Source organism: Micropterus dolomieu, linkage group LG22, assembly GCF_021292245.1.
Source record: "Micropterus dolomieu isolate WLL.071019.BEF.003 ecotype Adirondacks linkage group LG22, ASM2129224v1, whole genome shotgun sequence".
NCBI lineage: Eukaryota > Metazoa > Chordata > Actinopteri > Centrarchiformes > Centrarchidae > Micropterus > Micropterus dolomieu.
This window is the reverse complement of record NC_060171.1, coordinates 16,572,535-16,588,064: the sequence shown is the minus strand read 5'-3', so window position 1 is coordinate 16,588,064 and position 15,530 is coordinate 16,572,535. Positions and strand designations below refer to the sequence as shown.

The 15,530-nt window shown below is 38.5% G+C and overlaps 1 long non-coding RNA gene across 3 annotated transcripts; it reads left to right on the top strand.

Moving 5' to 3' along the window:
* Positions 1-5,619: 5,619 nt before the first annotated feature.
* Positions 5,620-10,477, top strand: LOC123961550. 3 transcript variants are annotated; one of them, XR_006822744.1, is made up of 3 exons: positions 5,620-5,870; positions 6,820-6,949; positions 9,010-10,476. It is a non-coding gene; the product is annotated as an uncharacterized LOC123961550 (long non-coding RNA). The 3 variants fall into 3 exon arrangements; XR_006822743.1 differs by lacking the exon at positions 5,620-5,870 and adding an exon at positions 5,886-6,149 and having other exon boundaries at positions 9,010-10,475; XR_006822745.1 differs by lacking the exon at positions 5,620-5,870 and adding an exon at positions 6,282-6,359 and having other exon boundaries at positions 9,010-10,477.
* The last annotated feature ends 5,053 nt before the right edge of the window (positions 10,478-15,530 follow it).

The window sequence follows — 15,530 nt, the reverse complement described above, 5'->3', positions numbered from 1 at the left end:
ATTTTTAAATAACATTACACTTCATTAGAGAGTTTTGATGATTTTTAAAAACAATGGTGTCACATTATTTCAAATAGATGGAATCTCACTTTGGATCAAAGCTCTTTGTATTGTACTGCATGGTCATTAGCCAGTATGTTTTGTCTGCACAGTCCACGCACAGTCTGGTGCCAGGTTCCCTGAGAGGGAGAGGCAATGAGACACATCTAGGTTTGTCTGTGTCATTTTAACTGTCCTACTTACTATGATCCACTTACAGTTACAAACCACAGAGGGGCTTCACAGTCCCGATTCCTTCGACTTTGTTTGTCCTTGACTTTGAGATATAAAAGTTGTGGACCGTAGAGCCAATTGCTTATTAGAGGAGAGTCGATTTATGGACTCTATATCATTTGCCAATGTAATTATCACATTTTAATGGAGAAATCCAATGTCATGGTAGCTCCACAAACACCAAATTCATTGAATTTCCATTTGCATGAATGAACCAGGGAGACAGATACAAGTGTAATGTAGAAGAAGAAGAGGCACAGGATCCTCTGCTTGCATTTTGAAGAACCAACAAATTCACTAAAGCTTAATTATGATTTCAAAGCACTGTAGTGTCTTAAAAATCTTCTTCCTCCTTCGCAGATTTGATGTGCAAATTGGATTTCTTTAGCTCATCTTCTATCAGTACCATAACGAGACCCAAACCTCTGTCACTTGTATAGGAAGAGGGAGAAACATCTCTTACTTACAGTACTTAATGTGCAGTACATTTAATTACAATGCCTTAACTAGTATACTCTATCAGATATTCACATCTTGAGTATTGTGTAATGTGAAGCAAACAGACTTGGAACATCAATTCCCACTAGTACATGGACATACTGTATCAACATATAATTCATAAAAGGGCCGTAAATATAACAATGCATCAGGGACTATAGATAACAAATAGTCCACAGCCTCCAGTCACATAATTTAACTGAGGGTAAACATGGAAGCTAGGTGATGGGTCTTTGTTTGGCAATTTGGTTTACTGAGCAACAGACTGATACAGACCAGGGTAAATTTCAGTGTTTCACAACCCATGGCACTGAGGAAAGAGTTTGCCTTAGAAAAGACGACTGAGTTGAACCATGAAACATTCACACTTCAAGCTCTGAGACTGCACTTTCAAGTTAGCATAAGTCTAATTTTCCTTGATAGTCAACGTCGGAGACCACAGCTACAATAAATCTGATGTGGGAAGAACTAGCTGCTTTTGAAGCAGTGATACTGCATTAATAAATGTCTCCACATTGACTGTAAGAAAGGTGTTGCTTCAGTTGTTGATGTTAAGACTGCACAGACTGCGGTGTCTTGGGGCGGGTTATAAAAATTAAAGCTGAAAGTTTGTGGGTGCAGTTTTTTTCACCACAATCCAAGTTCTGTTTCAATTACCTATCTTTAGACATGGATTCATGTCACAAAGTGTCAAAAAGAACTTGCCCCAAGGGTTAATAAAGAGCCTATTAAAATGATGACACATTTTAACACAAAAATCCTCTGTATTGTGATATGATTATTTTTCAAAACAGGTGTGCGATTTTGGAACATAAATGTGTGCTTCTGCCTACATACAATATCAATATGAATAGTGTAGTACTTCAAAATGTTATTAAGCATATGTTTTCTCTATGGATAATACTATCTCCATTCTTTGTCAAACAGGTGATAGTATAACATTGTCTACAGACTATGAATAGAGTTTAGCTTTTCATATCTGGAAGAGAAGAACTGCTATCTCAAAAATGATCTTCGGATCGACAAGTGCTGTTAAAATCCATGCTTGTTAATGATAATGCTACACTAAATGCATTTAGCTGACATGACATGTTAGCATTGTGTATCTTTCATAAGAGGCTCTCAAATGTAAGCACAGGTAAAATGTATTGGGTGATTAATTGGATAAAACAGTTAGTGACCTAGGCTGAATATTATAAATGATATTGTTGTCACATTTTAGTACCAGTTAGACCTTAGTAACGTTACTGTACTGGATTGATCTTGTGGTGTTGTCCTGTACTGTTATGTTGCATTATTGTATTATGTGGGTCACGTAAGTTACAGTGACTGAGACCGACTGAGAACATAGGTACCTGAGCATCAGTAAAACGACAAATCTAAATTGAACATGACAACAACGGCAGATCCGTACTAATGTAACTGGCTGCCCCCGCCTTGCATCACTAAAGGCTAGTATAAACAAATATTTCCACTGTTCATGTTTGCTGTTGTTATTTCATTTCTTGCAGGCTAAAATCAACAAGAGATAGTAATATGGGTCGTGTAAGCTGGTGAAGTGATGTGGCAACTATAGTATTTTGTTAGCAACTGGTTGGCAAGCTAACCTATTTCTGGTGTTACTGAGAAACTTTTGGAGACTCTGATGTAAAAGCACGTATCTTTCTTATACTCTTCTCAACGAGCAGCGGGTGCTGCCATGAGCCTCTCCCCTGTTCCAAAGCACTCAGGCGGCCCAGTCCAGGAACTGCATTTCTAGGACCCTTGTTTACTTTGATACTGCCAGCTAGCTGGTTTGCTACCTACCTAGATGTTACTCTTGATAGCCCCCCAAAGCCAATTATCCTTACCACAACCATCACCGTTTGTGTGCCTAAACTTAAGTTATTGATTATATGCATGTCCAAAGAAAGCTTTGATCATGAGAGACATCAGAGCCGAGAGGAAGAGTCTCCACCTTCCTCACTAACAACCACCAGAATCATGTCAGAATCATCCATTTGTATAAAAAATACAACAAGCTCTAACTGATATCTGCTGGGTCCTGGCTACAAGACAAATGGCACTCATGAGTCTTCCCAGGACAAGCTGAGGCCCCGTGTGCCAGTAGCTTTCTCAGTTCATGTATTGATAATAGAATATTGTCAGCCATAGCCTGTTGCAAAAATTAGGGCAGATAATGATGATGAACACATTAAATTTAGCTTTTTTTAATACCCACAACAACCCTGGAAATGTTCAGACCCTTGGAAATGATTAAGCAGTAGTAGAAGACAGCAGTTAAATAAAGTCATCAAAAAGCTTGCACAGTGTTTTGGTGGCCTGTAAAAGTTTAGAAATATAGCTCGAGAAGAGGAATTCAACTGAAGAGCCACATATTCAAAACAATTTACACAAGACATATTGCATTGGTAGGAATCATTAAACAAAATGGCAACTCCACCTCCTTTGTTATGCACTCTAGCTTTGCCCATAAAACTGAAGTTGGGAAGGGCAGACTCAGTAAGAACAGCTGCACTGTTATATTGTTCTAACCAAGTTTTGGTTAAAAGATTGTGCTTGATTATCAAATCATTGATAAAAAAATGTTTTTCTCTGTAACAGACTTGACATTTAATGTTGCTGTCTCTGATCATTCATGTGTTTTCCTTGAGAGTGCCATCTCTGCGCACACAAATATTCAAACTGATAATAATATTATTGAGAAATGCAGGGTGATCCTTCTTTTCTGACATCATCGCCAAAAACAATAATAAAGCATGTGCCTTGTTTGCTTCTGTTGACAGGCTAACAAACCCTCCTGTGTCAGTGGCCTGTGAATTTTTATCTACCAGGGCCTGCAAGGAATTTGGCTCTTTCTTCAATGACGAACGTACAGAATATGTATTGTCCTTGTGTCCACAGATAAAATCAATTCAAATTGCATGACACAACTTGATCCTATCAACCACAAAAACCTGGAGGGCATTATACAACATCCTAAATCCTCTCCTGCTGCCTTGATAATCTGCCACAGGGTTTTTCAAAAAGGTTTGCCTCAAATTTTCTACAAATTGTCAACATGTCTTTTTTTATCAGGATTCTTCCCACAGGCCCTGAGAACTACAATCATCAAGCCACTCTAAAAAATAACAATAGAGACAAGTCACTAACGAGCAACTATAGGCCCATATCAAACCTCCTGTTAAACAGTTGAACATCTTCTTGGCACAACTGTTTAGAACAACTGTTTAGATGTCCGCCAGTCAGGATTTTGACCACACTATAGGACTTGTTAGGTCTTTAATGGCAACCATTTAAACACAGACAGTGACAGAAATTTCAGTCCTAGTATTATTAATCTCAGTGCTGCATTTGACATGATCGATCACAACATATTAGACTGACTGGAATACTGGGTGGGACATTCTGGCACAGTAATAATCTGGTTTGAATCCTACTTAAAGGACAGGGACTACTTTGTGTCTATAGGTAATTACACAGCAAGCTGACAAAAATTACCTGTGGAGTTCCCCAAGGCTACATTGTGGGACCTCTTCTCTATAACATCTACATGCTTCCACAAGCTCAGATTATGAAAAACAACTTAATATGTTACCATAATTATGCAGATGACACACTAATTTACATAACCATATCACAAGGGGACTATAATCCCATACAAGACCTGAGTAAGTGGATTAAACAAATCAACAACTGAAATTTCTTCAATTAAACAAAGATAAAACTGAAATAATTGTTTGCACTTCGCTTGCACTTGTTTTTGATTTAGGTTTTATTTGTTCTCTAAAGTGTGTTTTTTTAATATACATTCTATGTTTTTTTCCCAGGACTGCCTGTTTTCTATTCCCTGTAAGTTACGTGTACTTACTGTAACTGTACCTGCTCTGCCTAAAGCCTGATTTATACTTCTGCGTTGAGTCTATGCCATTGCCTGACGCACATCTCCCCAATTATGTAGCTACATGTTGCACCGATGTAGACTGCAAGAACTGTGATTGGTCGGCTTTGTAGTATCACATTTCCTCCAAGCCCACAGGACGTTCTCTGTGCTTTAAAGTCAATTGTAATAGATGTCACACCAGCAGCTTTCAAACGGTGGATACATTTTTTTTAGCTTTACAACCCCAGCAAAATGACTCGTTTCACCAAACGAATTTGATCCATTCACTCCAATAAAATTTGGATAGTGTAGAAGAGCCCACGATTATCATTTTATCCTCAATCAAGTTAGCGGAGGGCTAACCCAGTTAATTGGCTTGGCTGGGAAATTCAACACAGTTTAGCATATAATTCCAGAGCGACGCAGACACCAATGCACAAGTGCTCATGTGCGTAGCGCATGCATACCTGTCAATGTTGGGATTTGAAAATAAGGGATATCCCCCAGTGAAAAATTTGATATATTCCAAATAATACATATATATTCCAACATTAAAAAGTATGATAATTCCATAGAATACTGTTATTTTAATGCTAATATATTACTATATTCATCATAATTTACCACTACTAACCTATAGGCCTAATATTAATTCCAGTTACAGCAGTTTCATTTTTGTGGGTTTTCATTTAAAACCTTGTACAAGAAAAATTGTCTACATTGGTCTCTTATTTATTAATACTAAGTACTAACTTGTTTATAATCATAACCAATCATGCAGAACAATTACTGTAGGTTGTAGCCTATACTCATTCATTTACATATCATAGGCCTAAATAACTTTTCTGGTTCGCACCATATCTATTTTTAGGGGCATATGCGAGCGAAATACTGTGAAAAGTAAATTAAAACAATGCTTTTTATCCTGGAACCCTCACACTGCACTTCTTCTTGTTTTATTGTCGGGTGCAGGTAACTTCCCGTCACTGTTACGGGTAATGTTCTACATACTGCCACCTGCTTCACCGGATGGGAATGTAAACAATGTAAAACATGGGAGAACAATTCATAAAACACTGGAGAACAAACTTAAATAGGGTTGACAATTATGAGACATGATGATGTAACTTATCTGCTGAAACTGCTGAAGACTTTTTTATTTTTGCTGCTGTCTAAATTGAATGCGAGGCTTTTGATTGATATCTCACACTGCACGGTACTTTTACTCTCCTGTTTTATCTTTTTATTTTCTATAGTGTGATCTTTTGTTATAGTGTGGTTTTGCGTTGTGTTGGTAAGACAGGAAAGACGCTGTGACACCGGGAGTTTTTTATGGCTGACCATAGACTGTATGTGGCTGACCCCGATTTATTCTGACAAACAGAAACGGAATTTAGCCTAGTTTGCCGCGACTTTAAGCTAGCAGAACTCTGTTTTTACGTGCCACATTATGGAAATCAGTATATTGACAGGCGAAGAAAGACATTATAACATTGTAAGTACAAGAAATAATGGGATATGTACAGGGAGATGGGAAGGGGCAAAATTAATTTATAATAATTTGGGGACCTCAAAATAAGAAATGAGGGAGGAGGGGCTCTGAACTTCAACACATAAAACGTTACATTCTGAAGTTTGGAGGTCCTCCCAGTCAAAAGCACTTTTTTATCCTTACATAAGTTGCTTTAACAGTTACGTTTCTCAGGTTTGTACATATTATATTTACTGTTTGTTTTTATGGTGATTTTGACTTCAGTGTCTTAAAAAACCATTAACGTTAGTGATATTTGCTAGTCACTCAGTGAAGTACCAATGTTGATTTTCACAGTTTAGCTAGCTAACGTTAGGTCGTTATAACTCTTTTGGTGTTTGGAAGGCAGGTAGGTCTAACTGTGGTTGCATAGTAACTTACTACAGGAGACAGTGTCAGAGTGGGACAGATTTTTAATGTAACTTTTTATGCACTTGATCTTAACCTTACTTGTTGTGTTCCGGTTTGGGTTGTTACTGTTATTTGTAAACGCTTTATATTTGCCTTTTTTAATTTGTTGTATTGCATGCTTTTATGGTTTGCAGTGGACATTGCAGGTTGTTTTAGGACTAGATCAAAGTGATAGGAAAGGGTGTATTACACCTGTATGTTAACTGGACCGAACCCCCCACAGCTTACGATTGGCTGACGCAGGACATTGGGTCTCTTAGGATGACCAGCATGCTGCGGAGGTGACGAAAGTGTTCTCAAGCCATGATGAGGATTTCGGCTGCACTGGTGTGGTGAAACTCAAGTCGTGACAGGTAACTTACCAACCTGTCCCTCCAAGCATGTATGCTGAATAACAAACCTTGTTGCAGAACATGATTCACAGTGGTTCAATGGTTAGGCAAATTGAATAAATATGCCACAGTTCACCTGTTTTTTCAAACTACAATCTCACTGATTTGGCGTTGGGGCTGGTGTGATCCCATCGCAAGATGATCTCTAGTTTGTGTTGGCTTCCGGGATGTGTTGCACACAGCCCATTCATGTTTATTTTCCTGTAGTATTGTGTTCATGGGAACAACTTTATATTTATGGGTCACAATCTGTAGCGGAGCAAGCAGGTAGGCAGAGGGTGTGGCTGCTCCGGGCCCACGGTTCAAAGGGGCCCAATCTGCCTGACTGAACATGCATTTTTGTTACTTAGTTAAATATTTTTAATAACGTCTGTTTGTGTGTCTTGATTGTGGCAAAAAACTAAGACCTGTAGGGTCCACCCCCTTAGTACCCCACTATAAGGGCCCTCATTCACTCTGATCAAACTCTGTTCATGGGAACAACTTTATATTTATGGGTCACAATCTGTAGCGGAGCAAGCAGGTAGGCAGAGGGTGTGGCTGCTCCGGGCCCATGGTTCAAAGGGGCCCAATCTGCCTGACTGAACATGCATTTTTGTTACTTAGTTAAATATTTTTAATAACGTCTGTTTGTGTGTCTTGATTGTGGCAAAAAACTAAGACCTGTAGGGTCCACCCCCTTAGTACCCCACTATAAGGGCCCTCATTCACTCTGATCAAACTCTGTTCATGGGAACAACTTTATATTTATGGGTCACAATCTGTAGCGGAGCAAGCAGGTAGGCAGAGGGTGTGGCTGCTCCGGGCCCATGGTTCAAAGGGGCCCAATCTGCCTGACTGAACATGCATTTTTGTTACTTAGTTAAATATTTTTAATAACGTCTGTTTGTGTGTCTTGATTGTGGCAAAAAACTAAGACCTGTAGGGTCCACCCCCTTAGTACCCCACTATAAGGGCCCTCATTCACTCTGATCAAACTCTGTTCATGGGAACAACTTTATATTTATGGGTCACAATCTGTAGCGGAGCAAGCAGGTAGGCAGAGGGTGTGGCTGCTCCGGGCCCATGGTTCAAAGGGGCCCAATCTGCCTGACTGAACATGCATTTTTGTTACTTAGTTAAATATTTTTAATAACGTCTGTTTGTGTGTCTTGATTGTGGCAAAAAACTAAGACCTGTAGGGTCCACCCCCTTAGTACCCTACTATAAGGGCCCTCATTCACTCTGATCAAACTCTGTCTCTCTCTCTGTCTGCTTCCAAGTGCACTCTGGTGTAGTTCACTTATGATGTGAAAGAAACAAAACAACCACAGGATTTTATGATAGCATATGTGTGATTTTAGCATTATTTCAAAAATTAAACAATTAATAAATCCAAATGCGGATCATGAAATCTGTTCGGGAATCTTATAATTGATCTGTATAAGCCATGTAATTGACCACATACGCATGACAGCATATGCACGTCAGCATCTATTCATTTTGACAATGGCATATTATGGCCATTTTAGATAAAAAAAATAAATTACAGAGAAAGAAACTCACAGATTTGCAAGAAATAAACTCATGTATTCTCTAAGAATAAGCAACCCTTTTTCTTGATATTGTATGACTTTATGATCTCAGAGAATATCCAAGTTTTTTTCTCATAGATTTGTGAGTTTCTTTCTCCCAGATTTTCAGTTTTATCTTGAAAAGAGAATATCCAAATTTTGTTTTCATAAATTTACATCTTTAATTTTGGAAATTTTGAATTATTTCTCAGAATATTTTAATAACAATAACAATGGCTCTAATACGCTATAGTACATTTTCCCGGATTAATAGGTCAAAAGCTGTTTAAATGCGGTGCTGATACTTCATTTACTTTATCAATTCATTAGGCCGAATCTAAAGCGTGTGACAGTGATACTTGCTACCTGGTACTTTTTTTTGTATCACCTTCGTTGAGGTTCTAAGTGTGCTGAGTCGAGCTGAGGTGATACCAAAAGGTGATATGAAAACACTGCTGTTTTCCACAGGAATTTGTGAGACTATGGTGGAGGGACCTCTGACCTCCATGCCCCCCCAGAAGAAAAGTTTGTGCATCAATCTGCTGCACTTTGAAAGCAAAATAAAGAGGCTAGATCTATGAAGAACTTTGCTCTCTTGTTAACAATGTCATGCTCTAGTTAACAATTTGATCATAAAGACACTGTAAAGATGTAAATGGCGATCAAACAGCGAAAATGTCAAAATGTCAAAAATGTGCATTTGTTTAATTTGTTTTTCCAGCAACTCTAAATCTAAGAAGTAATTTCCCTAACATTTTAGTGTTTTTTTTCCTTTTAATGGACAAATGTTTTATGCTTCCTGTGAATATAATCCAATTAGGCTTATTTCCATACTGCATACCATGCTGTATATATGTATACATGTTGTAACACTTTATTTGAAAACCGGATGTTGTTACATGTGTATCCTCACACTAAATTCACCAAGTCCGACACAATTTGATAAATTATATAGTACGTGGTTCTCATATTGTGTACAATGAAGACTTCCTAGCCTCTCTTTAGGTAAGACTCTCGTACTGCAATGCTTGTCTTTGTGTCAGTGCATTTACCATTAAGGCATGGATATGTGACGTGTGCACCCCAAATGTAGGTGCGGCTAACTTAATCGTGTTTTCTCAAACGAGTGACAGTGACAGACTCAAAGCTGTGGTATAACCCTTGGTTAACGTTACCATAGTAACTTCAAAAGAAAAATGGTTGTCTCAAGTAGGATGCCAAAGTGTGTGAGCGTGTGAGGTTACAGCAGTGGCGCAAAACACAACATTAGAGGTCTGTATTATTATTATGAGAAGTGTAAAAATATTTTTGCCTCATTTTAAAACTATGGAGGAACAAATTAGACTGTGGCGAGCCGGCTACCAAGTCACGCTCACAGACCCCTCTGGTGCTACAGTCACATACACCACTGCAGCCAACATAGCAGACGACTCCAGCAACAAACAACGGCAGAGGAAAGGCCACATCAAGGCAGTTTTATGCGGCATTGCTATGACGACCAGCTACATTGAGGAGGTACTATTTACAATGGAAAACGGATGATGGCAGGCCAAAAGCAAGTCGAGTAGAATCGAGGCAGGTTGGGGCGAGTTGAGCTGGTACCAGCAATGGAAGGACTGGAGGTCCTTGTTGCCTCTGACCTGGTCATAATAATATATAAATAGCTGAGCTCTTGTGATTCAGTTTATGCTGCTGCTACATTCAGTCACACTCACTGCGAACTTTAAACTACATCCAATTAACTCTGGAGGTCTGCTGTTTTGTTTATCAATGCCACATAACATTTTGTAAAAACAAGAGATTTCTGTGATTGTGTGTATGCAAATACTGTAATAATTTGCCTGTTGAAATTAGAGCTGTAATTAATGGTTCATTTCATAATAGGTCTGTGAAATATTTCCCATTAACTGGTTAATCTTTCAAATTGCTTGTTTTGTCTGACCAACAGGGGGCAGCTCTACTAGTTGAAAAAAGAAATCTGATTGCGTAGAAGTCTATGACAAAATGACCCTACTTTTCACTTGATTTATTACCTTAGTAAACACTTTCAATTATGAAAATGGTTGTTAATTAATTTCTGTCTATTAACTAGTGAACAACAATTCAACTATAACAATTAATCAACTTATCGATTTAGCACTACTTGACATGTCCATACATGCTGCTGCAATTTAAGTGGATTGCTGGGTTTGGTTTTATCCATTTCAATTCACTTGATTCCCTAAAATTATGGCGGTTTTTGAGGGATTGATATATGGTTGTTAATGCCCAGTACACACATTATTATTCCCCTCATGGCCCACACATAGTAGAATCTAAATAATAGCAGCTAGCATCAGCCTCTGTATTTAATGCCTCTGCTGTGCTGAGGCATTAAAGACATCTGAAACAACTGTGACTGTTGACTGATTTAGTGCAACAAAGTCTCCATACCGCCTCCAACACCACTGTATCTGTAAAGTGTTTATTTGATGTTCTGCCCCACTGTCACAATGCACAATGGAAAAAAATAGTGTTTTGATTATCCTATCTGGTGAACGTTTACTGAATCACTATTTTCTCTCTCTGATCAAAATCTTAATTATTTCTAGTTTCTCTCTGAGAGCAACAATAGTGCATGGACATCCTTTGCTTCATGCAGTGAGTTGAAAGCTTGAGTTTCAAAGGCCACAAAGCTCAGATCTCAGTAGGGCACATGTTTCTCACCATGTGAGGCTGCATGTGTTGGTACACATGTCAATGCTACAGTGCAGAAAGAGTGTGTGTTTGTGTGTGGTCTATGTTTATGCTTGCAGAACTGTACTGTGCCTGCCCTGGGCTTCAGGTTGTGGTGAAAGGGCTAAGGTTACCTGTAAAAACACATTTTGGGGTCAAAGGAGCAAGGTAGTTAGTAATGTGTACACACTTGTCAAATCAAGACTTGTCTGTCAATGTGTGTAAGTTACCTCTCAGATCTGCTTTTCCAAAACTGATTTGGGTGATAACAACTGCTTTCACATTGTTATTTCATTGTCATTTGGTACATTGTTATCATACATTTCTTTTTTTGTGTTATTGTACAAGACATTATAAGAACACACTTTCTGGTGGTGGTTTGAATTAGAGAATTGTCCACATGCAAATGGCTGCATCAACAAAGAGAGATTTGGAAGAAGCATACAAAAAATGTCAGTGGCTATTTTTGGAAGAGCCAAATGAATTTTGCAACCAAGCAACCTCGACATCATGAACATCAGTAAATCTCCAGCTGTGTGATTGACTGATCAGGTGTTATCCGATATAAGTCATCTAGTGAGGGACAGTTGGGTGATACATCTTGCAACTGGGCTTTGTGAAGGGGATATAATATTCATTTGAACACATTAGTGTTCTGTGCTGTATATGGTCCTTAGGCTCAAATTAACAGCGACATGAAAGCATCCTGCTTTCAGTACAGAACTTGAAAGAATTCAATAGTAAATAAATCTGGTCCTTCTCCAGTCTGACTGGTTCTTATCAGCTAATACACACCCACCTCCTTATGCTCCCAGGCTCACAGACACATTGTCACAGTTTCCATGACCGGATTTAGTGAAGTCAAAGTATAGCCTCTGGCACCACAGCCTTTTATTTCTTCAAAAAGGAAATGACCTGCATCTTTGCCACATTAGTACGGACTGTATGGGTCTGCATACGCTTTTAACACACTCCCATTTTGGTCTAAGAATATCTTTACGTAAAGTATTTGGCTCAGAATGTCCCATTACACATTGCTTCCGGTAATTACCTACGTTGTTAGTTATGTTTGAGTACATTTGACTGATCAAGAAGAACCAAGCTAAAATTAGAATATGATGCTTATTAATGAGAAACATTATTGAGAAACAAACTGCTATATAGACATAGTGTTTTATTTGATTTAATTATATTTGAAATTAATTAGTTTACTTAGTATGTATGTATATAGATGTATATATATAGATGTATAGATGTTGGCCTTGCTTTAATTGTCAGTATGGTCACCTCTTAGAAGAATCTACCATGGGCATCAATATACTGTTGCAAGTAGGTAGTTTGCACAGCAGCTTGATGTGTGCCGCCATCTGCTGGTGATAGTTACTCAACTCAGTCTAAACCTAAACAATTTGTCGTAGTGGAAACCAAGTGGACTGGCGACTTGTCCAGGGTGTACCTTGCCTTTCGCCCAATGTCAGCTGGGATAGGCTCCAGCCCCCCGCTACCTTGTACGCAGGATAAGCGGTTGACGATGGATGGATGGATGGATGGATGGAAACCAAGTGGACAAGGCACATATGCTGGGATTTTAAAGCTACTCTCACTGCCCACTGAACATATTTTAAAATGTGTGAATGTTGTCAATTATGCAAATTTCACTTCTACAAGAAAACCAATCCTTTGTACAGGTATATCTGCTCATGGACTCATACACACAGCCAGAAATTGACATGTATTGCCCACATTGCCCACAGCAATTATTTACAAGTGTTTACTCAACAACATGAAGCATGGTTTCAGCAAAGAGACACTTGTTTACACTTAATCACAGGAACTGGGCTCATGCATGTTAGTATACACAATGTGAGACCCTTTCTCTCACCAAGCTATTTTTAGTAGACACCAATGCCTTCCGGCAAAAATCACATGAATATGGATAGTGTGCTCGGGTGTACAGAGTGGTTTGCAGCAAGAGAGCAATGATTCAGTCAGACAGCCTGCACATACTCTATGTGCGTTCAATAAATACTGGACAAGTACTGAACTATCATTAGGCTTTCAAGGAATAGAAAACATAAAGATTATTGGTCAGTGAACATGTATTTTTAAGAGGAGACATGTCACAGTATCAGTAATCACTAAACATGCAGTGTAGAAATCAGGATTTATATCATTCTTTCTTGAAATAAAATTGTGATAATTCTATTATTGCTTTATTCATATTATTCATATTATTATTATTATTATTATTATTATTATTATTATATACCTATTTCACTGGGGCTTTATATGACTAGTTTTCTTGCATCAATACCTAGTCAGAGATTGTGAAGTCACTTCCTTCTCAATTTATGGAAAAAGTGAATAATATAGAAAAATGCAATTAAATCACATTTAGTGTCACAACCACATAAAACAGCAGATTCCTCAGTTGGTACCTTATTAGGATTTTGCAGCTTGCTGCAATATTTTTATCCTCATCTAAAGCACATTATTCTTGTGATCATTAGAGTTTGCAAAAATAGCACCACCACACAATGAATAGATTCATGATGCAGAAATGTACTGTAAAAAAAGAAAAATATTGAACACTAATTCTTAAACATGGGAAGTAAGCATTAAAATATAGATTGAATTTTACTACAAAATACTTCTACACATTCATAATGAATGTTTTTTTCTTTTTTCTGTGAGCTAATTTTATTTATACCACATATCCAATCATTCATTATTTGTAAAAAAAAAAAAAAAAAAAAAAGCAAAAAAAAGCAGAGTACTTGACTTTTTACTTTGCACCGATCCTAAATGTATCTGGTTTACATTCCATCACTCTTGTGCCAACTAACATGGTCTAGCTTCCTGTCCTTGACCTCAGCATAGTTTGCAAGTCAATATTATTCAGAGGCTGTCTGTGGTTATGCCTTTAAATAGGCCAATTTAGACTTGGACCACATGCATCTTGGAAGACAGGTTTATTTTGGTGTAACTCAATTTTTCTCAAGTCTCCTTGGCCGTCAGGAAATATCCTTGAGAAAGAGGCCAGAGGCATCTGTACTTTTCTAAACATCTAAAATCAAGTAGCACTCAGTGTAACAAAAATTCCACAGTGTCTACTTTTTAATAGATCACAGGCCCTGCAAGTTTAGCAATGTCCAGCAGAGAGTGCCCTGACACTGCTTAACACTGGATTGCCTAGCACCAACCACTGGCTGAAACTAGCAAGGCACATCCTGCATTTCCCAGTTAGCGGATCAAATATCTGTAGTGAGATGCTTACAGTTATTTGTATTATGAGCATGTATGCAATAAAAGAAGAGAAATTAAATATGATGGCCAATTTGCTTATTAATGTTGTGCAAGTAGGACATGTGTGTGTAATTATTTTTTTTACATGAGTACACACGAGTACATGTGCGCTCAGGGGAATACAGTATTCACTTAGCAAATCTAAATGACTCATTTGTCATGCAGTTTAAAGCCCGTGGCTATGGCAAATCATCAGGCCAAAACATTTTACAGAAATCAGTATCATGTCTCTGCTAGTTAATAATGTTACAATATCACTGACTAGCATTGACTTCAACTAGGGAGCACTACAGTGTATCCTAAAGCCTCAACACTCTTCTCTTCTCTTCTCTTCTCTTCTCTTCTCTTCTCTTCCCTTCTCTTCTCTTCTCACACTCCTCCCCTCTCCTCACTAGCATTTCAGCTTCTTATCTCCTTTATTCTTATCTGCCTTGTTCTCTTCAACTGTCCTTTCCCCATAGAGTGGTCTTGTTCTCCTCACTTGCAGATGATGTGGTTTGGAGGGCTGTAGCTGATGCAAAGTGACGTGTCTCCCCATCACAGGAGTGGAGCTGAGGCTGGGCTTCACTTCCCCCGCACTGGGCTGTTTTTGTTCACTGCAGCTCATGCGGATAATTTGCCGGGATGCAGTGGAGGGCTGTCACAAGGACTTGGCTCAAGGGGTGTGGGAAAATAGCAGAAGCGTCTTCCATGCTCAAACCCTGCCTTAATGATGAACATTAAATTTGAACATCTTCTTTGTGTAAGCGATGCATTAGGCGCCCTACATGTCCCTCTCCTTGCTTTCGCCTTTTCTGTTTTTTCGTCCGATCTTCCCCTCCTGGATTCTTTGGAGTCATGTTCTTGTTTGAGAATCAGTTGAATAATCTGACTGACAAGCAGCCTTTAGGTCATGGCATCTGTGTTAAGAAAATATTCTAAATTCTTTGTGAAAGCATAGCACAAACACGGCTCTGTGCGACTAAGCT